This window comes from Mesoplodon bidens (genome assembly GCF_964165515.1).
Source record: "Mesoplodon bidens genome assembly, chromosome: 5".
Lineage (NCBI taxonomy): Eukaryota > Metazoa > Chordata > Mammalia > Artiodactyla > Ziphiidae > Mesoplodon > Mesoplodon bidens.
In genome coordinates, this window is record NC_138161.1 from 9,883,340 (window position 1) to 9,906,617 (window position 23,278).

Genomic DNA, 23,278 nt, shown 5'->3' on the forward strand with positions numbered 1-23,278 from the left:
TTCCAACAGATCTATAAGGACAGCTGGTTTTGAAAATGTTTCTCCGAGCAGTGCAAGTCCTGTTTTTCAACTGATGAATCCTTTCAATGTCTCTGAACTGGATGACTAAACTCTCCTTGTGTCTGAAGAGATATATAGACACAGAAAGACAACAGTGGTTCATCAAGGGAGAGATGTCGAGAGAATGAAGAAAATAACTGTAATCTGGGCCCAGGAAGAGTCTCAAACTGCTGCTCTGCAGATGTATTTTGTGGGCACCCTGAGGACCCTGAGAATGATGTCATATCTCCAGTGGTTCTCAGAAGCCCCATCTTCTGAGCTTTGAAATCCATCACTGGTTGGTACTGAGGCCATGCCTTCCAAGGCTGAGTGAGGCAGGAAACTGAAGCAGGTCCATTTCTGGGAGAGATGGGACGCCTCTGACTGTGGCTTTAGGCCTCCCCCAGTGGCCTTGGCGAACTTTCTGTAGAGCTCCAGACAGCCCAGGAGGCATCCATGCAAACTCCCTTCCTTCCCTCTCTCCTTCCCTCACGTCAGACCTGCATCATGGTCCATCACCTCTTGGAGACTGGCTCCTTTCCCTTGTTCTTTCATAGGTATTTCTCTTAATAAATTACTCATACATTCAATCCTCTCTTGGTTTTTGCTTTTCAGAAGACCCAGACTAACACAGGCCCCCTTCAAAACAAAACAAAACGAAATGAAACACCTCTTTATAAGGGACACATGAAGTTCTTCCTGTCCCATCTCCTCTGTTATCTTGTATCTAATCTGAGTCACACATTTGTGTTATGTGTCTGGCCCCTACAGGTGTTTGATTTTACTGCTCAGGTATTGCATCTTCTTTGACAGCATCCTGGAAATAGAGACATAGGGAAGGGCTGGCTATTAGAAAAATATTAGTCATTTGGGAATATGAGGTTAAACTATTTTATTTCTTGCAAGTTACCAAATTTGGGTGTCATGATCATTTAATTTATGAATGACCCATCTAACTTTTTTTTTTTTTTTTTTTTTGCGGTACGCCTGCCTCTCACTGCTGCAGCCCCTCCTGTTGCGGAGCACAGGCTCCGGACGCGCAGGCTCAGCGGCCATGGCTCACGGGCCCAGCCGCTCTGCGGCATGTGGGATCTTCCCGGACCGGGGCACGAACCCTTGTCCCCTGCATCAGCAGGTGGACTCTCAACCACTGCGCCTCCAGGGAAGCCCCGACCCATCTAACTTTTATTTTTTAGCAGCTCGTTTAAATTTTTTCTTATTTTAATTTAACCTGTGAGTTCATAGAGTTTTCTCAAACTTAGGAAGTTGTGAAAATAAAGATGCGCATTGCCTTTTATTAATTTGCGTCATTGTCGAATGGCCAAATTCTCTCCAGTATTTGAGATGCCTTGGGTAATGTCACTAATCTCTACTCTCCCCAGGAAGAGGTGGATTAAACCATTTTCTTTTCATACATGGTGTAGTTGTAGTAGATATAGTCATATGATTTCAATAAATAACTTTTTGAAAAGTTCTCAGACAACAAAGAGTTTCCAAGCTACTGTTGTTAACATTTTCAGTAGTTATTTTTATAACAGAATTTTCTTTATTTTTTTCTTTCTTTCCAAAGTCAACTCATTGCCTCAAATGCTATCCTTAATTTCTGCTTTAATTGAATCTAAGCTTGGTGATGGGGGTCATTGCCAGCCAAAAAGATGACCATGTTGCTTTCAAGCTGGCAGAACAGACCACATAGGACAGAATGGATTAACTCTACCTTAGAAAGTTTTTGTTGCTCTCCAGAAATAACATGGATACAACCAGGACCGACTACATAATTTTGGGACCCAGTGCAAAGTGAAAATGGGGCTGCTTGTTGAAAGTTAGGAAAAGTGCCGTTAAAGGTACTAAAATATGAAGGTTTTTCCTTTATTTCATGACTCTCCTCTGCTCATACGCATCTTCCATTGTCCCACTGAATTTCACTTATAAAAGACAAATTGGAAGGTAAAATTATTAAGAATTTCAAGGTATGGACAGCAGAGCATTAAACCAAACATAGGGTCCCTTCCGAGAGCGGAGCCTTGTGGGATGATGCAGGCTGCATTCCCCTGAAGTCGGTCCTGGATACAACTCACCAGTGAGTTGACAAGCAAGCTGGAAACCAGAGGGAACATCTCCCCTCTTCCCTCTAGTCTCTCAGGTGGAGGTGTGCACAGGGATCAGGGCTCCAAGGTGAAAGGGAAGGCACAAGGCTTAGTATCCAATGTGCCAGGGCATGAGCAATGTTTCTCCTCCTATTTCATCCTCGGCTCTCTGGGCAATGGCTTCACCATACTGTCTGCCTTAGTGGAGAGAAGGTGGTTACTTGTTCGTGGCAGGCGATTTTATTTTATTTTTATTTTGGGGGTGAGCAAGTAATTTTTATTTTTATTTTTTAACAAATACACCAAAGAATCATGCAGTGCTGCAAGCATTGGATGCAATCCTGGGCCACAGGTCTGCACATTCTTCTGCAGCCGGTCCTGTGAAAGGCGGAATCTTTCATCTCGCCCTATTATTTTCTACGACTCCTGCACTATCTTCAAAATAAAGAAACATACCATCTTTTCTCTGGTAGGACTTTCGTTGTCTAATTACCACTTCTTTCTGAGCTCTGGTTTGCCTTTCTTGACTGCGGCCATCACCATGTCACCCACACCAGCAGCAGGAAGTCTATTCAGTTGTCCCTTGATCCCCTTCACAGAGATGATATGCAGACTTCTGGCTCCTGTGTTGTCAGCACGATTGATCATGGTTCCAACCAGAACACCCAAGGAAATCCAGAATTTCACACCAGAGGACCCACCATGTCCTTGCTTTGACATCCTGAATGCTGGAGAGCGACAAAAAGCTGGGCGATTTTATTTTGACTTTCCATTTTAAACATCTTATATCAGTATATTTACGGAGTGTCTGCTCTATGATGATTTCTGTTTAGGGGTTGTTGTTATCTCCTGGTCCTCACAGAGCATCCCTTCTCGTGAGGGGAGACATGCAATAAGCAGAATAAAGGACTAGACAAAATGTAGAGAATCTCAGATATAGAAGCGCTTATAAAGGAAAGTTGAGTGGAGAAAGCAGGTGGGCATGGTAGGGCAGAGGCTTTACAATTGTCAACAGGTGGTTAGGGAAGGCCTTGCCTAGAAGGTGGCATTTGGATGAAGACCTGCAGAAGAGAAAGGAAGCAGCTAAGCTGCCCTCTGGGGAGGATTGTCTGGGAGGGCCACGTCATGGCAAGGAGTCTGTGATGGGAGCAGAAAACTTTGTTATTCATTGACCTTGCATGAGCTTTTGGTGTACATTTAGCTCGCGTAGATCTACATGAAAGCATTCTTTCCTTCCTTTTTTTTTGGTAGAAAAATAGTACTTCTCTGTCAATTCAGTTAAAAATGACTAAGAGTTTCTACGCTTCCATTGGATGTGGCCGCATCTCCTCAGAAAGTAGCACAGCTGGGTTCTGGTGTGGAGTCACTTCTATAGACTTCTCTTCTTAAAAGAACCTCTTATTAATGGCTGAGTTCAAAGCAAACTTTAGAAATCCAATCGATTTCTCATTTCTTACATTTTGTTTGGTAAAAGATTTTATGTCAGTGATTGCAGAATGAAGGTGCCAATAGGAAAATAATCGGTTTATAAATGGGAAGGCAATCAGGCATCCCCCTTTCCATCGTCCTCTCCAAGGTCAGGGCATGACTGAAATGCAAAGAAAATGCACTTGTACAGTAAGTAAATGATAGTCTTCTGTGGAGGGTCATTAACCTCAAGACTCCCTCCCGGAGGGCAGTGTTGAAGGAAATGGCTTTGTGAGCTTCAGAAGAACGTGACATGATTGTACCTGGGAATAGAAGAATGGTGTCTGCAGTTCCATTAATTGGGATAACAATTATGAAAGCTTGGGAAGAATCAAGTTTCAGAGCCCACACTAATCCCCAGGAAGACTTTTCCCCTGGTGGATATAATATTGCTGTTTTTCAGGTGCATTCCTAAGATGTATTACATTTCTCAGACTCACTTTGTATAGGCTGCTGTCAGGGGCAGGATTTGGGGGTTGCCAGAAGATTCTTTGGTTTCATCCAGGCAACTCTCTGCTTTCCTGAAGTGTCGGTGAACTTGGTGGAAGCAAGGGTCAAAGCAGAGTTGACTTTTGTCTGGAAGCCTGAGTTCCGTGTCCTGGTTTCGATGAAACACAAGGCAGGAATGCAAAGGCTGTCTTCCTGAAACTGCTCATGTTTACACGTTGATAATGTATTTCTTCATGATGTTGACCCAGATGTAGCCATATCTCACCTGGTGACAGGGTATGCTTCCTTGACTGAGCTTCTGTTGACCATGGACTATGTTTTCCTGGGAAATGGAATATGAAAATAATTGACAAATTTCCCATAAGCCAAGCTGAATTCCAAGAACATGTAGGTAATCCTACCTGATTCACTTTCAGAGCTTTACTTTGAATTTCTGTTGGTGTCAACAAAGCTGTCATAAAGAACAGCATACTTCACCTTCAAAAAAGAAAACTTCCATTAAAAAGACAGACAGCTTAAAAAAAGTTGTCACTTAAGGCTCTTGTCTGATCGTTACCTGAGAGTGAAAAACTCTTCAATGTAACAAAAATATCTATGATAAACTAGTCGTTGGTTTACATGACATATTCCAAAATCCTGGTAGGAAACTTAGCATTTGGGGTGTCAGTGTGATAGAATATTGTAAATAACCAATATAAACACAGTCCTCAACCAAGGATGTTTCTTTATTCACGTTGGGGTTGACTTTTGAAGCCTTTAGATAAGTAGGAATTGGCATGTGTTAGAAGCTGCAGTTTTTTTTTTCTTTCTTTTTTTTTTAGAAGCTGCAGTTTTTGCAAGCTGAGTATGTCATTTCCCCCCTTTTCTCTGTGCCTTTACAGGAAATACTAAGCCATGAAGATCATTGATATTTCCTGAAATTACACTGCTATTTCCTGTCTGAAGAGCTGTGAGGGTATGTCTCTAGAACACTGCTCCTAAAAGTAAGCACTTAATGATTCCACTGCTTATCTTTTCCAGAATGTTTCACTCTTTCTTTTTCTTTTTTAAACTTTTTATTTTATATTGGAGTATAGTTGATTAACAGTGTTATAATTAACAATGTGATAATTTCAGGTGTACAGCCAAGTGATTCAGTTATACATATACATGTATCTATTCTTTTTCAAATTCTTTTCCCATTTAGGTTGTCGCATAATACTGAGCAGAGTTCCCTGTGTTATACAGTAGGGACTTATTGGTTATCCATTTTTTTTTTTTTTTTTTTTTTGCTGTACGCGGGCCTCTCACTGCTGTGGCCCCTCCCGCTGCGGAGCACAGGCTCCGGACACACAGGCTCCGCGGCCACGGCTCGCGGGCCCAGCCGCTCCGCGGCATGTGGGATCCTCCGGGATCGGGGCACGAACCCGTGTCCCCTGCATCGGCAGGCGGACTCCCAACCACTGCGCCACCAGGGAAGCCCGGTTATCCATTTAAAATATAGCAGTGTGTACATGTCAGTCCCAAACTCCCTAACTATCTCTTCCCCCACCCCTCCCCCTGCCTGGTAACCATAAATTCGTTCTCTGAGTCTGTGAGTCTTTCACTATTTCTTTTTTATTAGGCAGAGACTGAGGGGAAGGTTAGGTCTGAAATGAAATTCAAAACATGCACAGCCCTCTCCCTGGCCCCTTCATACTGGTAAGCCATTTTCTTGCCTCCGGAAACCACTGTCCCTTTTGACAGCCTCTCATCCATGTCTGGGGACACAGGTAGGTACTGGGAGGAAACTGGGCAGGAACGTGCTGGAACTCCTCGCCTCTGCATTTCCACTTGGTTGTCCAAAATTGATGGGGGACCGAGAAGGCACAGCATTTAGGCTGAGTTTTGGCACAGAAAATGGAGGGAAGCCAGGCAGGACGCTCAGTATAGGCCCATGTACCTCACACGTAAAGAAGAACGTAAATTTAAGTTAAATGAACTTCAGAAAGCATAATCCAGGATCGCTTCAGTTAGAGCCACTAAGCTCCTTGCTGCTAGCTCTGTCTCTCAGGTCCCCCCAACCTGCCCTTACCTCCATCCTTTCACATCAGGTCCTTCTTCCCTGTTTCAGTGTCTGTGGTCTGGTCATGAGCACGTGCTCCGTGAGGGAATTTCTACAGTTGCCAGAAGCTCAGAGATAAAAGCATCCAGAAGATTTTTATCTCTCAGCAGAAATGTTTTTCTGAGGACACACACATAGTGTCACCATGACATTTAAGATCTTAGTTTATCATCCTTTTCCTCTCATGGAGAATAGTTCTAATCACTGGAAAACTACCAGCTTCTCCAAGAAGCCAGATCCGTTGGAAATCATGCAGAAATACCCACAGCAATAATAAAACCAGCAACACACAATAGGTTAAGAAGTCTCTGTGTACTACTATAGATAAAATAGATAAACAAAAAGGACCTACTGCGTAGCACAGAGAGCTATATTCAATATCTTGTAATAACCCATAATGAAAAAGAATCTGAAAAAGTATAAGTATATATATAACTGAATCACTTTGCTGTCCACCTGAAACATTGTAAATCAACTATACTTCAGTTAAAAAAAAAGACTCTATGTAGATCTGTTTCTACTGACTTTTTAGATAGTAGCTAAGGGAGAGCTTTGAAAGTATGATTTCAGCTGGCATATGGCATCACCTGCTCCAGGAGGCGAGGTTGCATGTCAAATTCCACTTCAGGAGGTATGTGCTTCTTAGACATGGCTTCCTGGCTGCTTGTGTTTGGACAGTGGGCATTGCTCACTGAGATGGTTCATTAGGGCTCAGGATGGTCTTCAAGGTTCTTCACTACCTCTTCTGCCATCTTGACTGGCCCCACTCCTTATCTTCCAGAAGACTGACTCAAAGGGCCAAACCACTGGTCAGCACAAAACTGGGTGGAAAGACCTGGATGGCCTACTGGCTCCCCGAGGAGCTCTGGTCCTCTCTGCTTCTATGTCCTCACTTGGCCAGGCATAAGGGAAGGTCATCTGTGGAATGGCCAGCAGACAGTCTCTCTAGGGGCCTCCCTAGATGGCTTACCTTAGGAAAATTACCTTAATTTCCCAGGCTTCAATTGGGCTCCAGGTCTACAGGCTCAGGAATAGTACTGGGCTGACACATTAAGAGGTGGGCTCTTCTCTCTCTATCACAGATACACAATTATTTCACTCAAGTGAAATTATGCACTTGAGTCCATTATGAGACTCAAGTGTATAACCAGAATTCCAATCCATTGATTTTCCACAAGAAATATAACTGCAGAGAGGCTGAAGTCTCAAGAACTCCAGAGAGGTCATGCTACCTGGGAATGAAACCACAATTGGAAAGCAGTGTGGTCAGCCAGGATTCAGAACTGGGGTGTTAGTGATAAGGTTTCAATCAGAGTGAGGCATGCTGTCTGTAGTAGGTTGGATGGTGGTCCCCCAAAAGGTGCATTCCCCTGGAACCAGTGAATGTGACCTTATTTGGAAAAAGGGTCTTTGCAGATGTCCTTAAATAGAGTGTCTCAAGATGAAATCATCTTGGATTCGGGTGGGCCCTTAATCCAACCATCTTATTTCCCCCAAGTTCTTGGGGATAGTGATGATAGTGAAAGACACACTTCTGTGGAAAAAATATTCTTCAAGGGCAGAAAATATCAAAGTGTATTTTTTGTTTCCATGAGCATTTTCCTGTGAGATCTTGCCAGCTCTGACTGGCTCCATGACTTGTTTATTTTCCTAGGGCTTTAGTAGTAAAAATCAATGTGATTTTCATCCTGGTGCACCGAGTCCGCTTCTTCATTAGTTATGGGAACTGGATGAAAGAAAAAGCACAGATGCAGGTTGTCTGAGGTTGAGTGTAACTTTCTCTCCAAGGTCAAGAGAGTGGTCTTGTCTCCTCTCCTGTCTCCTCCAAAGAAGGTATTGACTCAAATGTCTTTCCTTACTAAAGCTGAGTGTTTCTAAGAAACACATTTCATGGAGGACGGAATGCTTGTGCTGGCCCTTGGAGGATGAGTAGGAGTTTCTCTGCTGGCGATGAGGTGGGGTGAAGGTGGTCCAGGTGGGGAGAACGCACATGCAGAGGCTTGGATGGGGCTGAAACGCTGGCCCCAGCAGGAGGGAAGCAGCCAGAAGGGGCAGCCAGGAAGACACACTGAGTAGTTCCAACTGTTCTTGGTTGGTGACATAGAGCCATTGGGCAGGATTAGATTGGGGAATATCATGATCGGATTTGCATTTCTGAAAAAGCCCTTTGGTGCCATAACAGAGAATGGGTGGGAATGGGACGAGGCTGGAGAAGGCAAGGAGAAAGCTAGCAGCCTATGGAACTAAGTAGTATCAAAGTGGAATCTGGTGTTAAGTTGCAAGGTTTTAGAACATTCTACGTCTCAACTTATATTTCTTTTCCCATCCATCTTTCAAAGATGTTGTAAAGCACAAATGAGATAGAAGTAGCCAGGGGTGTGCAAAAGCAACACACATTGTTAGGAGCAGCTCACTAAGAATGACGTGCTATTAGCCTGAATAGACTAGAATCACTGACCTCAGTGAGGCAGCATGAAGTAGGAGCGGGGGAGATGGATAATGATGGGAAAGGCAGTGCTCCATGGGCTGTATCGTGCAGGCCTTAACTTCAATCTCTGCAGAAATCCATAATCCAGATGTCTCTTTGTTGAAGCCAAAACAAGCATTATACACAATTAAACCAATGGGACTTAGCAGGTATTCTCTGGAAGGGGAGTTAAGCCTCTATAACATGTAGTAAAACCCAAAATAGTCAGAGAACGTGGTCAACAAGTGAGAAAGAAGTGGCCAGACTCTTCCTAGGGTTTAGGGCTACAGTTAGTTGTCATGGCATCTATGCTCCTAGTGCCGTGCTGGGCACATAGTAGGTGCCCATTAAATTAAAAAGAAATACACACACACACACACACACACACACACACACACACACACACATGGAGCCCACATAGCACATCAAGGGTCTCTTCATCATCTGGCAGTGTACAGTTTTCTTTTCTCTCTAATACCCTGCAACTGAAATGATTCAAGCTGAATCAAAGCAATCAAGCATTTGCCTTTACAAATACAAGGAACTTCTAGCCCCTATTCTCTCTGGTTGTGCCTGCTTCCATCTTTCTTTTTCCTGGTCATTTGCAAACACAAGCTGAACTCTGAGCTTGGGAACCTTTTGCCCTTTTCTTCTTTTTTTGTTAGCTGAGTTTGGGAGGTAGACTGCTGAATAAATAGAAATTCATTCTGGGCCTCAGGGCTCTTTACAAAGGTAATTCTGACCTCCAGCCACAGACAGAATATTGGTAATTTGACCTCAGTTTGATTTTCACATAAGCTGTCATTTTATACACCTAAAAAAAGCAAGGGAGGACGTAGATAAAGAGGATATATTTCTTGTGGCAAATGGAAACAGAATCAGTTACCAAAAACTAAACTTGCTCAAGTGATAACAACCTATATATTTTCTTTAATTGCTATTTACAGGTGTGTATAGTGTGCGTCTATGGGGTCCGATACACAACTCATAATGACTTTCGTGTTTGGCTATAAAATTTTACCTGATGGGCTAATATTGCTTACATGCAAAAAGTAATCAGGTATTCATATACTTTATAAAGTATGTGTATTCTTAATAAACAGAATAAAATACAACATTTTTCTCTGATTAAAAAGTAATCCAGGACTTCCCTGGTGACACAGTGGTTAAGAATCCACCTGCCAATGCAGGGGACACGGGTTCGAGCCCTGGTCCCAGAAGATCCCACATGCCGCGGAGCAACTAAGCCAGTGAGCCACAACTACTGAGTCTGCGTGCCACAACTACTGAAGCCCGCGCTCCACAACAAAACAAGCCACCACAATGAGAAGCCCGCACACCGCAGGGAAGAGTAACCCCTGCTTGCTGCAACTAGAGTAAGCCTGCACGCAGCAATGAAGACCCAACACAACCAAAAATAAGTAAATAAATTTTAAAAAAGTAAAAAAAAAAAGTAATCCAAACTTATTTTAGTAAATCTGGAAAATACACAAAGGTGCAGAAAGCACCTGGTATCTATCACTCAGCTATAATTACCATTATTTGAAGCATTTCCTTTTTTCTATTTTCTATACATGTATATAATCATTGTGTGATTATATATATATATATATATATATGTATATATATATATATATATAAAACAAATATATAATCCTGAATTCTGCTTTTTTCCCTTTAACATTGATGTACAAATAATTCCTCCATGTTATTGAATATTCTTTGACTACAGTAGGAATGGTTAAGGCTTTATTTGGTTAATTTTAGGTTATTTGATCCTTGACATGGCTAGATGTTTGGTATTTCCAAGAAAATATTGCATAAAGGATCCTTTCCCCCTTTGTTTATTAAAAATAAAGGTATCTATATTTCATCTACAGGGCAAAAGATGTTTGAAGGGAATTAGGACCTATATGTTTTATATTAGGAAAAATGCAGTCAGATATCTGGCACTGCCTATGCTGTTTCTTATTTATATTCTGTACATTGTATTTTTTTCTGGCAGACCAAAATCACAGAAGTAATTAAATTTCAGTAAGAGAAGTGATTTCTCCAAATCTGGAGGGTTCAGCTCAAGATGATGTTGAATGTAAATGCAATATTTTACAGAGATCAAACCATCCCTGCTACACTTGTGCCTCCATTCCACGGCCCCGGCCCCGGGAATTGTAATCACTGAGGGTGCGGAGGTGTTAGGATTTTAAAGGGTAGAGTGACGTGTTCATCAGACAAGTGATCAGAGGCAGCACAGAGGCGTTGGAGTACACAGGCCAGGAGGTTACTTGTTAGGCAAGGCTTGGGGTCAAGGACAGAGGTAAGAGTATATGGGAAGGACTTCTGCTTTTACGGGGTAGCACCCCCCAGTTTCAACTGGCTTCATTGGCTACACCTCTGTACCAACTAGGTGAAGGGTTAATTTAAGTAGAGAGGAACCCACATTGACATATGCCTGCCCCATCTTCTAGGAGCTGAGGCTGTCCCTCTTCATAGTCAAGTAGGCATCAAGAGACCCACAGGCCAGTCGAGAGGACTCTCAACATGAAGGAGACAGAGGTCTGACCTGGAGAGCTTAGACATGGAGAGATTAGACATGTCTGCTCTTAGCTGGAATGGCCAGGGGCACTGAGCTGGATGGGGACAGTAAAGACTGCTCCTGGCTCCCCTGGGCAGGTGACCCTCAGTGTTCAGAGCATGTGGACCACCCCCTACCCCCTCCAATCGAGGCCAAGGAAGAGAGTCTTCTGGTCTCACCTGGGGGCACAGGTGCCCCGTCTGCCCACTGTCTAACTCACATCAGCTCACTGTGTGTCTCAGGGGTGCCCCTCCGTTCTTTGCCAGTTAGGTTTCTGAGTTTAAGCCACTCCACTCCTGATACCAAAGTCTGTATTAATTTCCTATGGCTGCTGTAACAAAGTGCCACAAGCTGGGAGGCTTAAACAATAGAAATGTATTCTCTCCCACTTTTGGAGGCTGGAAGTCCAAGATCAAGGTATCAGCAGAGTTGGTTACTTCTGAGTGCTGTGAGGAAATCTTCCATACCAGATCTCTCTCCTTGGCCTGTAGCTGGTTGTCTTCTCGTTGTCTCTCTTCACATCATCTCCCCTCGGAGTTTGCCTGTTTCTGTGTCCAAATTTCCCCTTCTTTTATAAGGACACGGTCATACTGCATTGGGGCCCACCCTAATGACCTCATGTTAACTTGATGACCTCTGTAAAGACCTTGCTTCCAAATCAAGTCACACTCTGAGGTACTAAGGGTTAGGACTCCACCGTATCTTTTTGGGGGGACACAATGCAACATCACAGGTCCTGTCCCTCACCTACTGGTGAGCTCAGGAGGTCCTGCTAGCCCTCCGTAAATCCTGTTTTTTGACTGAATGTATCTCTGATGTAAAGTTTGAGTTATGTGTCTTTTCTAAAATGAAAGCAGCAGAGCCCTTCAAAACACTTCCATTTTGAAGGATTAATTTGACATTGGTTCTTTACCTGGAGAACCTGTGCTGTTGGATGTGGATTCCGTGTTGATTCAGATCAATGCAAGGAGAAAACAGAGGTCTTTTTAAAAAATGTAATAGAAGTTGATGCAGGACGCATCTGGGTTTAAGCTAGAGTTATCTGGCTACTGATTATCTCAGTGGGTCACCATCCTGGTGTGTCATGGTGACGGTAAGTGTCCTTGTGTCCAAGTCTGTATACCAGTCGCTACTGTGGAGCTCCTACCTCAGCTCCACTGATCGGCTGGCCTCAGTGGGTCCTAATGATACCATCTGTGCTCTCAACCAGTGTGGAAAACTAGCAGAGCTGCCTAGCATACCGGGGAAGAGATTAGTGTCTAGAGCCAGTCTGACTGGGTGGTAACCAACCGTGGGACCCCAGGCAGGGGACCTAAACTTTCTCTGTCTCAGTTTTTATCTGTAAAATGGGGATAGTACTAACATTTACTATCTATATCATGGGGTTGTTATGAGGATTAAGTGAATTCGTATTTGCAAAGTGCTCAGAACAGCGTGTGACACTTACTAAGCACAATGTGCATTTGTTAGATAAAAATAATGATTGAAAGCTTATTAGATGCCAGGCACTGTATCAAACACTTTAAGTGCGGTATTGTTTTCTAAATTAAAAACATTTTTATACACTTTAAACATTACTTTCTGTTTACAGTTACGTATTACAAAATACTGGCTATGTTCTCTCTCACCCCTAAATTGCCCCTGCCCACCACCCTCCCCACTGGTAAACACTAGTTTGTTCTCTGTGAGTCTGCTGCTTTTTGTTATATTCACTCATTTGTTGTACTTTTTAGATTACACACATAAGTGATATCATACAGTGTTCGCCTTTCTCTGTCTGACTTGTTTCACTTAGCATCATGCCCTCCAAGTCCATCCATGTTGCTGCAAATGGCAAAATTTCATTCTTTTTTATGGCTGAGTGGTATTCCATTGTATACCACAATCCTCTTTATCCATTCATTTGTTAGGTGCAGTAGTATAACAATGCTAGGGGGTTGGTGACTCTTATCCCTACTTCAGGGAGTAGGAAACAGCCTCAGAGAGGTTCAGAGACTCTTCAAAGTAGAAGAGGACTAGGAGGGTAGAGCCAGGCTGCAGAGAGAGGTATGTCTGACCATCTGTCTCAGCTCTTCTCCCCTGCAATGCTGCCTGCAAATGTGGCCTGAGCAGTGGTTCCCCTTCTGTTAACAAATGAATCAACAAGTACTCCTTGGGTGTCTACCAAGTGGTGGTAGGTACATGTCCACAGTTGGAAAGAATAATGATGACATTTATAAATTAAAGACACTTGAATGTAACTCTCATCAGTAACTTGAAGGAGGTCTGTGACCTTCTTTGGAGTCACCAACGATTATGAGCAAATCATGATGTTTGTGAATTTTATCCTGTTTAAATTTTGAATGAAGCCTCTGTAAAAGGTTTCACAGATGATGACCTACAACTGAGTATCGTCCCTAACTTACATTATCTTATCTTATTTTTACATTATCTTATTTTCTAATACAGATCAATCAACAGGACCCCATATGTTAGAGTTTGACCCTGATGAATATCCATGCACAAGTGTATCTGATGTGATTAGAGTTCAACCTGTTGGAAAGGGGAAGGTAGAGAACACGTGTGATCAGTCTATCTTGGACCAGTAGATGGTCTAGAAGCGGCCAACGTCAGCCTTGGGGAACCATGGATGGGCCCAGGGCATATAATCATGGGAATACACAAGTGCAAAAGTCCCATTTTTCAGCCGACTGTACAGTTGCACAGATAGGAAAGGTGTGTTGGTGCGGAGAATGTTCCCCAAAGGTGAGTTACCATGAAATTTATTATCCAAACCAGGACTCTTTTCAGAATAAAAGAAGGTGCTAATAATCATTATGACAGGTTAACCGGTGTAAACTGGGACTGTCCTGGGCTAATGGGGCGATGGCCACCCTGAAGCAGGCTGCAGGGCTGAGAGAGACCTGGGTGCAGCCCTGGGGGGAGGGGCAGCATGACGGTCCCTACTAGGGGCTTCAACAAGAGCACAAGTCAGGGCTGCCTGAACGCAGGTGTCGCTGGGCCGCTGGACGGTCCCGATACGGACCTGCAAGTGCTGTCGTGAACGGAGGCACGAGGGAAAGCCTGTTTGAAAGTATCTGCCAATGTGATTAATTACCATACCTCTCTCAGTAATTTCTCTGGGTATTTTTCATTTGGAAGCACGTGGTCCTTTCTTCTGACCTAGCGGTGTTGACCAGTTATCTCAGAAAATTATCATTATCAAAGATTGTGTGTGTGTGTGTGTGCGTGCACACACTGTGTATATGCAGCACTCATGGGGTCAAACAGGTGTGACTCAAGCCCTGTCTCAGTTCTTCCCCAGGCGGGCTCAGCCTGGTGTGGTGCTGGAATTCAAAGCCAGGTGGAAGATACCTGTTGAGAAGGAGATGGTGGCAGGGGTTCAGCTATGACAGGTAGGAAATGTAGTGTGCTCTCCACCCTGGCTTTTCTGCAGGCAGGTACCGTGCAAGGGGTCTGCACTTACTGCAATGCAGGTCTGGAAAGAAATGTCACAGGCTGCTGGGATAGAGAAGCAGGGCTGTAAAACAGATCACAGAGGCTCATCCAGGATGCCCTGTTGTAGGCTGCAGGGGTTTGGGAGGGCTGCATGCCATGGGACTCTGGTGATTTGGGAAGGAAATGAAGAGGGACAAAAATATACCAAATGGCAACAGTTAAACACATTTTTAATTAAAAAATTTTGGCGAGATTTATTCATCCTTTTAATCTAAGGGGTTGAGATTTTTCCCAAAGAAAGCCATCCTGCCTTCAGGGCACATGGCAAATGGTAAGACCCAGGCTGGTCTCATAATCTGTCTTTTTTCCAGACTCCCCCATCCCCAACATTATGTCTTTTCCTGAAATGTGCATAACGTAGAAGGGAAGCTTATTTTCACTTACTGCATTTACAGAATAATTTTATGTTTCTTGGTCTTTGCTTTTAAAATGAATGTCATATCCTGTATTTCTTATTCATCAAAACCGCTAAGTAGGATAAGCTCTAAGGTGAGGTGCTTTTACTTATGTGGATCTTACGAGATCTGGTGATTTGGACTGCCTTTGGCCCTCCCTGGAAGAAAGGTGCCAACATTTCTTATGATTGCTCACAAACCTCTCTAGTGCTCGAGGTACAGAGTACTGAACTGTTTTCCTTCTCTTACAAGGAAAAGAAAGGTATGATGGAGTGATTTGCAATGTACCATTTTATATATGCAATACATTATGATACAATTGAAGATAAAATACAGCTTAGAATTTCCACATATTGATATTTCTTAGTGATGGGAGGTATTCAGAGATTAAACACACACACACACATGCACACACACACACACACACACAGAGATACCTTTCCACTCTTAGTATAGAAAAGTTTCCGTGTACAAACTATTGATAGTATTAAGGAGACCTGAATTCAGAATGTTAGTTTTTTTGTTTTTGCTGTACGCGGGCATCTCACTGTTGTGGCCCCTCCCGTTGCTGAGCACAGGCTCAGTGGCCATGGCTCACGGGCCCAGCTGCTCTGCGGCATGTGGGATCTTCCCGGACCGGGGCACGAACCCGTGTCCCCTGCATCGGCAGGTGGACTCCCAACCACTGCGCCACCAGGGAGGCCCTGAATGTTAGTTTTGTATTTTCTTTTGGTTAGTTTGTGAGCCTGATGCTTGAACTGATTAAAGTAAAGAATGTTACAAAATTAATTTCTAAACTTATCAGAACAAAATTTATACAAACTCACTTTAAAAGCACTATTTCTGTTCTGCTCAGCCCTCTGGGTTGGGAGAGGGAATATGGGGAAAGTGTTATAAACATCAAAGAAAAAACCCAGCCTTTTGCAAGGATTGCAAATTTGGAATTACTGACAGAATATTCTTTTAATCCTAGAGCTTTTGGAAAATCATCGTCTTACCATGGGAAAGCAAATAATTTGGCTTTCCTTTGAGAGATGCCCTGTTTTGAATGTGGGACTTTGTTTTGTGTTTCATAAATAGAGAGAGCAGAAGAAAGACATTTTCTAATGAGAGATGTTTACAAATTATGGAAAATTCTGATACAAATGTGATACAAATGATGGAAAATTCTTCTTTTGTTTGTCTTTTTCTTCGGATTCCCACAAACTTAGCTTGGTGCCTAGCACATTAGATGTTTAATAACAGTTTATTGAATAAAGTACAATTGCAGGTGGATGGCACATTGCTTCCCCTCTGTGGTCTGTATGTTGTCCTGTTTTTCACCCAACTTGTCACTAGATGTCTCTCGGTGTCCGTGCTAGGTCAGCGGTAATTTGCATATGCATTAATGCCTGCAGATAACGCCTGCAGTCTGGTCTAGGGAATCCTGTTGAAAGAAGGGCTCCATTCTCCTTTTTCGCTGGGCACCAGTTTCAAGTGCTCTAGACGACTTGTGTACACAGACAAAGCTGGTGATGTTCGTGTTAAGTTGTTGGAAGAAGGAACAGAAGGGGCTATTCTCCTTGAGTCGGGATTAGAGTTCTTAGTTCTTCGTTCTTCCCTATCCTGGAAATGTTAGGAAAATTTTAGAGTCAGCGAATTTTTAAATTAGCCAGGCACAGCCTTGAGTCATTGGTGTGAACACTCCCTCCCTTTGTTCCCTCCCCTCCCCTTCTCCTTCCCCTCTCTTTCTCCTTCCCCCTTCTCCTCTCCCTCGCCTTCTCTCTTGCCCACAGTCTCCTGCGCGCGCACACACACACTTTGATGGCACTTTCTGTGTCAGCACACGTGTGCTAGAGCCTTGTAAGTGTTGTTTAGGAGGAGAGTACATTTGTTGAACTGCTTATCTGTGATTATTGGGGGCAGGATGGTCTGCTGTTGAATAGACAGGACCCGCTCTACTAATGCTGCCTTGTGGTCAAACTTTGAATTATCAAAGTAACCGAAATCGTTGGGCAGGTTCCCCGGACTGTCTGTAGTGTTTCCCCTGGGGGTGCAGACGCAGTCTTAGATGGGGGATGCTGAGGCCTGGGGAGAAACAGCCCACAGGGTTGTGGTCATTGCAGCCTTCATTGTAGCCACTTTTCACATCCATGTGCTGGGCTATTGTAAAAACAGTAGAATTAAACAGTAGAATTAAAAAAACAGAAGCATTAAAAAGGGAGAGTTTCCTGGGATAAATCCATTTCTTTGAATAATATATACTCCCCACCCCCCCGATTATGGAAGTGATACATTTCCAGTGTAGAAAACTTGGAAAAAACAGGAAAGTATCATGAAAGTAATAATCCTTACCATTTTAGAAACACAATTGAAATCAGATGGTGTTTATAATTTTATATCCTCCTTTTCATATTACATTATATCATGAACATACCCCTGTATTATTACTCTTCAAAAACCCAACTTTTAACGGTAACGTATTATTCCATCTTTTGCCCGTGCTTCACTTTGTTTGATTATTTTCCTATTGGTGGACACTTAGGTTGCTCCAAATTTACTTCAGAAATGACGCTGAAATAAATATTGTTATATATACATTTTTCACATCTCTGATTAATTCCTGAGAATAAATATCTGTAATTGGAATTAAAGGGAGGACACCTGTATTCTTGATATGAAAGCAGAATGCAAACTTTCTCAGGAAGAATTCTCCATCCTTTTCGTTATATGTTTTATTGGTTATTTGCTGGTAGTTTTTTTTGTTATAAACTCGGGACTGGATCAGGGGATTCTGATACTAGGATTGTACCTGAAGTCTGGAAAGTGTTTCTCATGTAGCATCTCTTCACATAAGACAACATTAGGGGTAGGAAACCTGAATTGTCCTGTTTTGCAAATAAACTATTTTTCTCCTGGTCTTACACCAGTAGTAGCATGTATTTCCTGCAAACTTAACTCTGAAGGTTTCTATCAGAAAAGGTTGCTTTTCATAACCCTATTATATGGGCTCAGTTACCCAGCTTTATAGGGTTGAGGGGGTCTTCTGTCACTTGGAGGGACCTGTGAGTGGTCACCTATGAATTATTAAGGATGCCCATCACTCAAGGAAACACTTTATTCCAATCACTGTGGTGGCGGCTTAATGTAGATGACAGACGCAAGGCTCATCCTGATCTAGAATTTGGAGTCTAAAGGGCAGAGTTTTGGGGTTGGTCCTTGTAACACTCCACGTGTCTTCACCAGATAGAACACATTTTATTTTCATTTTCCAAAAATATCCAAAATGTAGGGGTTTGAAATGTGACAGTTACTATTGAGAAGAGCTCTTTTTTTAATTTTTAAAAGATTGACATTGAATTAAAAGGATATTTACTCTTTAAAGCCTTTTTAAAGTAAAGATAAATTCATTTCTAAAAGTCAGCTTTTGGTATACAAGAGCATCTCTTAATGTTTTTCAAATGGCATTCCTTTAAAAAAAATAAATTAAATTAAATATGTATTTCCTTCCTGAAATCTGGAATGCTTCTGATTTTGGTATTTTGGGAAAAGGGCAGAAAGTGTTTTAAACCTATGTATGCACAAGTCTTTTAACATTCTTTTTCTGCTTTGGATTTCACAAATTATGGAAGTTGTGGCTCAGAAACAACACAAAAGAAGAAACAGGAGTTCTGTTCGCTGTTCCTTTCCTGGCCGTCCTGTTAGTATCCTGACTGTCAGATTTCCCACACTATTCAATGTCCATTGGAGCGTCTAACTGCCTCAAATGACACAATGCCCTGGAATCTGGCCTGGCATGAGCCTCGGGCACTGTTGGACAGGGCTGGTCTGGGCAGCGTGCCCGGGGAAGTTGGCCGTCGGGGTCTTCCTCCTCCATGATGGATTCTTGGTCACCCCCAGTCCTCTGATGCTGAGGCCTCTGTGGGATCCTGGGCTGCTCGTTGCTGGATTCCACCCAACTCCACCCTCTCTGAGCCTAAGGCTTACATACCCTTCTCCATCAAATTTCACCGTGTTCTGTTGACTCAACAATCTGCTTCTGTATGAAAGCTGGTGATGTATGGAAAATGACCTTGATGCTGTGGCAGCCTCTAAGACCCTACCAGGCAGGCTATCACAGAACAGAAAGGCTCACAGACCACATAAGATGCTCAAATCACATCATTTATTCAACCAATTCAAGACATGCAGTGAAAAGCAAGGAGAAATTGATGGGGTGATGAACGCACTTAGGATCCAGTGCCTGCAGGGTGGAAAGACCATAATTCCAGGATTCTGGAACCCTGAGCTACGTTCTGACTGTCTGCTGCATCAGCCTTGTCTGTCCATGGTGTGCTTACAAGGACTAGAGCTGAGGTTAAACAAGGTGTTCAGTAGATGAAAGGCGCCTGTAACCAGCACATCCTTGCTCTATTGGAAAGATGTCCAGCCAGTAGCTGTAGGTCCCCAAGCAACCTGCTGACTGGTTGTGTTAGGCAGAATAATGGCACCCAAGGATGCCCACGTCTTAGTCCCTAGAGCTGTGAATATGTAACTTTACATGGCAAAGGGACTTTGCAGATGTGATACAGGGGCTTGCGATGGGGAGGTTATCCTGGATTATCTGGTGGGTCCAATGTAATCACAAGAGTCCTTTTAGGAAAGTGGGAGGCTGGGGAATCAGAGTTAGAGAAGAAGATGTGATGATGGAAGCAGAGGTCAGAGAGATAGATGTCTATTTCTTAAAATAATTAATTAATTAATTAATTAATTTTTACTTTGTTGGGTCTTGGTTTCTGTGCGAGGGCTTTCTCTAGTTGCGCGAGCGGGGGTCACTCTTCATCGTGGTGCGCGGGCCTCTCACTGTCGCGGCCTCTCTTGTTGTGGAGCACAGGCTCCAGACGCGCAGGCTCAGTAGTTGTGACTCACAGGCCTAGTTGCTCCGCAGCATGTGGGATCTTCCCAGACCAGGGCTCGAACCCGTGTCCCCTTCATTGGCAGGCAGATTCTCAACCACTGCGCCACCAGGGAAGCCCTAGATGTCTATTTGAAGATGCTATACTGCTGGCTTTGAAGACGAAGGAGGCGACCATGAGCCAAGGAATGCAGGTGGCATCTAGACGTTGGAAAAGTCAAGTGTTATGGACTGAATTGTGTCCCCCATCCCAGTTGAATTCATATGTTGAAAGCCTAACCATCAGTGCCTCATAGTGTGACCATGTTTGGAGATAGGGTCTTTGCAGAGGTAATTAAATTAAAGTGAGGTCGGGACTTCCCTGGTGGTTCAGTGGTTAAGACTCCATCCATACTTCCACTGCAGGGGGTGTGGGTTCGATCCCTTGTCGGGAAGCTAAGATCCCGCTTGCCTCAAGGTATGGCCAAAAAAAAAAGAAAAAAAATGAGGTCACTAGGATGGGCCCTAATCTGAAATGATTGATATGCTTATAAGAAGAGGAATATTTGGATACATCCTATATGACTATGCTATTTCAAGATATACATATCTTCTGGATTATGCTATATGCTTACTCACTACCTATGGCTAACACATTGTTTACTGAACACATCAATGAATTTCACCTGCCTTGCACAAGCCACTAGCTTACTTACCATCTAAGTAATGTACCCTTTGGGTTTCAGCCACCCCATTTATTTTTCTTGTCCTCTGTAATTGTACCGAATATTTAAAAATACAGCAAACACTTTATAGCTGCTGTATTCCCAGGGTGCTAATACATGAACAATATTTACATTTGGAAATGAAGGTCTCTGTAGACAGTGCTACCCTCACCATCATCCTGGCAATGAAATGGGGGAATTCTGTGGCATATGGAAGTTATCAATCTCTTCTACTCTGTCTTCTTCTTCTTCCCCAGCTAATCTCTTCTTTGAGCCTCTGGCCACACTTTTAAGTGTTGTCTGTGGCTACTTTCAAACTACATTGGCAGAGTTTAATAGCTGTGACGCAGACCATCTGACCCACAAAACCTAACATATTTCTTATCTTAGGAAGAAAGTTTGATGATCCCTCCTCTAGAGGCCCATAAAAGAAATATAACTATTTCAATTTCAAACTTGAAGAAACCAAGACTCTGGAAGGTTGTTTACTTTCCTAAGGTCCCCAACCAACTGGAGATGGCAGTGCCAGGATTCAACTTCAGAACTCAGGCTGTTTCCAATATACCATTTTGCTTTTAGGGGACCTTGTATTTAGTTTGTCTGGTCCACTTTTTCCGCCTTAGAAAGGTGATTTTTGACCTGTCTAACTGAGCTAGTCTTGTTTCTGATCTCTTTTCCAACTTGGCAAACTCACATCCAGTACATTGTATTTCTGGGTTTCAGCTATCCTCTAATTTATTATGAAGCCAATAAATAGTTCTTTATTCTGGCATTTAAGGTTGTTGAAAGAACTAAGGTTGTGTCAGGTAAAGTTATGCTCTTCTGTGAAATGATACTAGTTATGTATCCAGAGTGAATCGTTTAAAGAAAAAATTTTTATGTTGAAATAACCAGATTTATAGAAGAGTTGGAAAGATAGTACAGAGATTTCCTGTATGCTCTCTACCCCGTTTCCCTTAATGTCAGCATCTCATCTAACAAGGTATCTTATCAAAACTAAGACATTAACATTGGTACAGTACTGTTACTCAGACTACAGGCTTTATTCTGATCTCACTAGCTTTTCCACTAATGCCCTCTCTCTATAAAGAATCTAATCCAGGATACCACGTTACATTTGGTCATTGTGTCTCCTTAATCTTCTCCAGTCTCTGGCAATTTCTCAGTCTTTCCTCATCTGTCAAGACCTTGACATTTCTGAAGGAACTGGTCAAGTATTTCTTAGAATGTCCCTCAACTTGAGTTTGTCAGATGTTTTCTCATGGTGAGACCGGGGTTATGGATTTTGGGGAAGAAGACCATGGAGATGAAGTGCTTTTCTTACTGTTTCATATCAGGAAGACATGATATCAATATGACATTACTGATGATGTGAACCACGATCACTTGGTTGGATGAATAATTTTAAATGATTAATCAGCACTATTATGTCACGTTCATTTTTGCACTCAGCACAATGCTAGGCACTTATTGGGTAAGAGAATTGAGAAATAGCATAGAAAATAACTCAGAAAAAATGGGTAAGAAAGTATTCTTTTTTTCCAGCTTCATTGAGATATGATTTACATAAACTGTATAAGTTTAAGGTGTACAGCGTAATGATTGGATGTATGTATATGTGGTGAACAAATCACCACAATAAGCTTGTTCACATATCCATCACGTCCGTCATCTCACATAGTTACAATTCTTTCTGGTTAAAATTTTAAAAATCTAATGTCTCAACAATTTTCAGAAAGTATTCTTTATAAAATGTACAAGAAAATTATTAAGACCTCAACTAGGTAAGTAGGGAAAGAATAAATAATTCACAAAGGGAAAAAGTACACATTAAGAAAACCTTGAAAAAACATTTAGCTTCATGGATAAACAGACAATAATGATAATATCCTAACATTTATTATAAATATGGGACACAAACTTAAAATCCTAATTAGAAAGTTGGTATAACCATTTTTTAGATATAGTATGACCACAACTATTTAAAAATGTGTAGAATAAAAAAGACCAAGTCATAGAATAAATGTTAATAGTGATTGTCTTTGGATGAAGAGTTTGTGGGTGATTGTTTTTCTGTTTTTGGCTTTTCTATATTTTTGGAAAAATGAACAGTGAGCTACATTACCTCAGAAGCAATGTGGGCTAGTGGAAGGAACACAGAAGTTAGAGTCAAACCTGGTTTGAATCCTGATTTTGCTACTCAAAGGCCTTGAGAATGTGGGTACGTCGGCACCTCAGTTACCTTGTATGCCAAATCGGAATAGTGAACTAATTTTGTAGATGTTTGGGAGACAATTAAGTGATACAATAAATCACTTTGAAAGCACCTGGCACCAGTTATATTTAACATTATCTTTCTTAGAAGATGTGGCGCCTGCCCTTGGAATTTTTATAATCTCCTTAGAGAGACAAGATTAAAATACATTAATGGAACAAAGTACTGAGAGTAGTGGGACCTCACTGTAGCTATTGTAGGAGTTCAGAGGAGGTGAATAAAGGTGGAAGAAAGCCGAGGAAAGTTCTAAGAGGCAGGTGGGACTTTTGCATTCATTCAACAATGAATATGTTGAATGGGTAGCCACTATTCTAGTCATTTTGGATGCACATTCATCAAAATATTTCTTAAGCATCCACCACATGCCA

General features: G+C 42.4%; 1 protein-coding gene and 1 pseudogene across 10 annotated transcripts in view; one reads left to right on the forward strand and one right to left on the reverse strand.

The window, feature by feature from the left end:
- Positions 1-23,278, forward strand: part of SETD4 (SET domain containing 4) — a 431,158-nt gene that overhangs the window by 105,810 nt on the left and 302,070 nt on the right. For 7 of the 9 annotated variants that reach the window (XR_014015954.1, XR_014015956.1, XR_014015958.1 and 4 more), the window contains one exon: positions 4,925-5,026. The gene's annotated coding sequence lies outside the window, so the exon portion shown is untranslated. The remainder of the gene's footprint in view (positions 1-4,924; positions 5,027-23,278) is intronic. The other 2 variants (XR_014015955.1, XR_014015957.1) reach the window with 1 other exon arrangement.
- LOC308617547 (large ribosomal subunit protein uL14-like) lies at positions 1,772-2,846 on the reverse strand (annotated as a pseudogene). Its single transcript has one exon. The product of its transcript is annotated as a large ribosomal subunit protein uL14-like (transcript).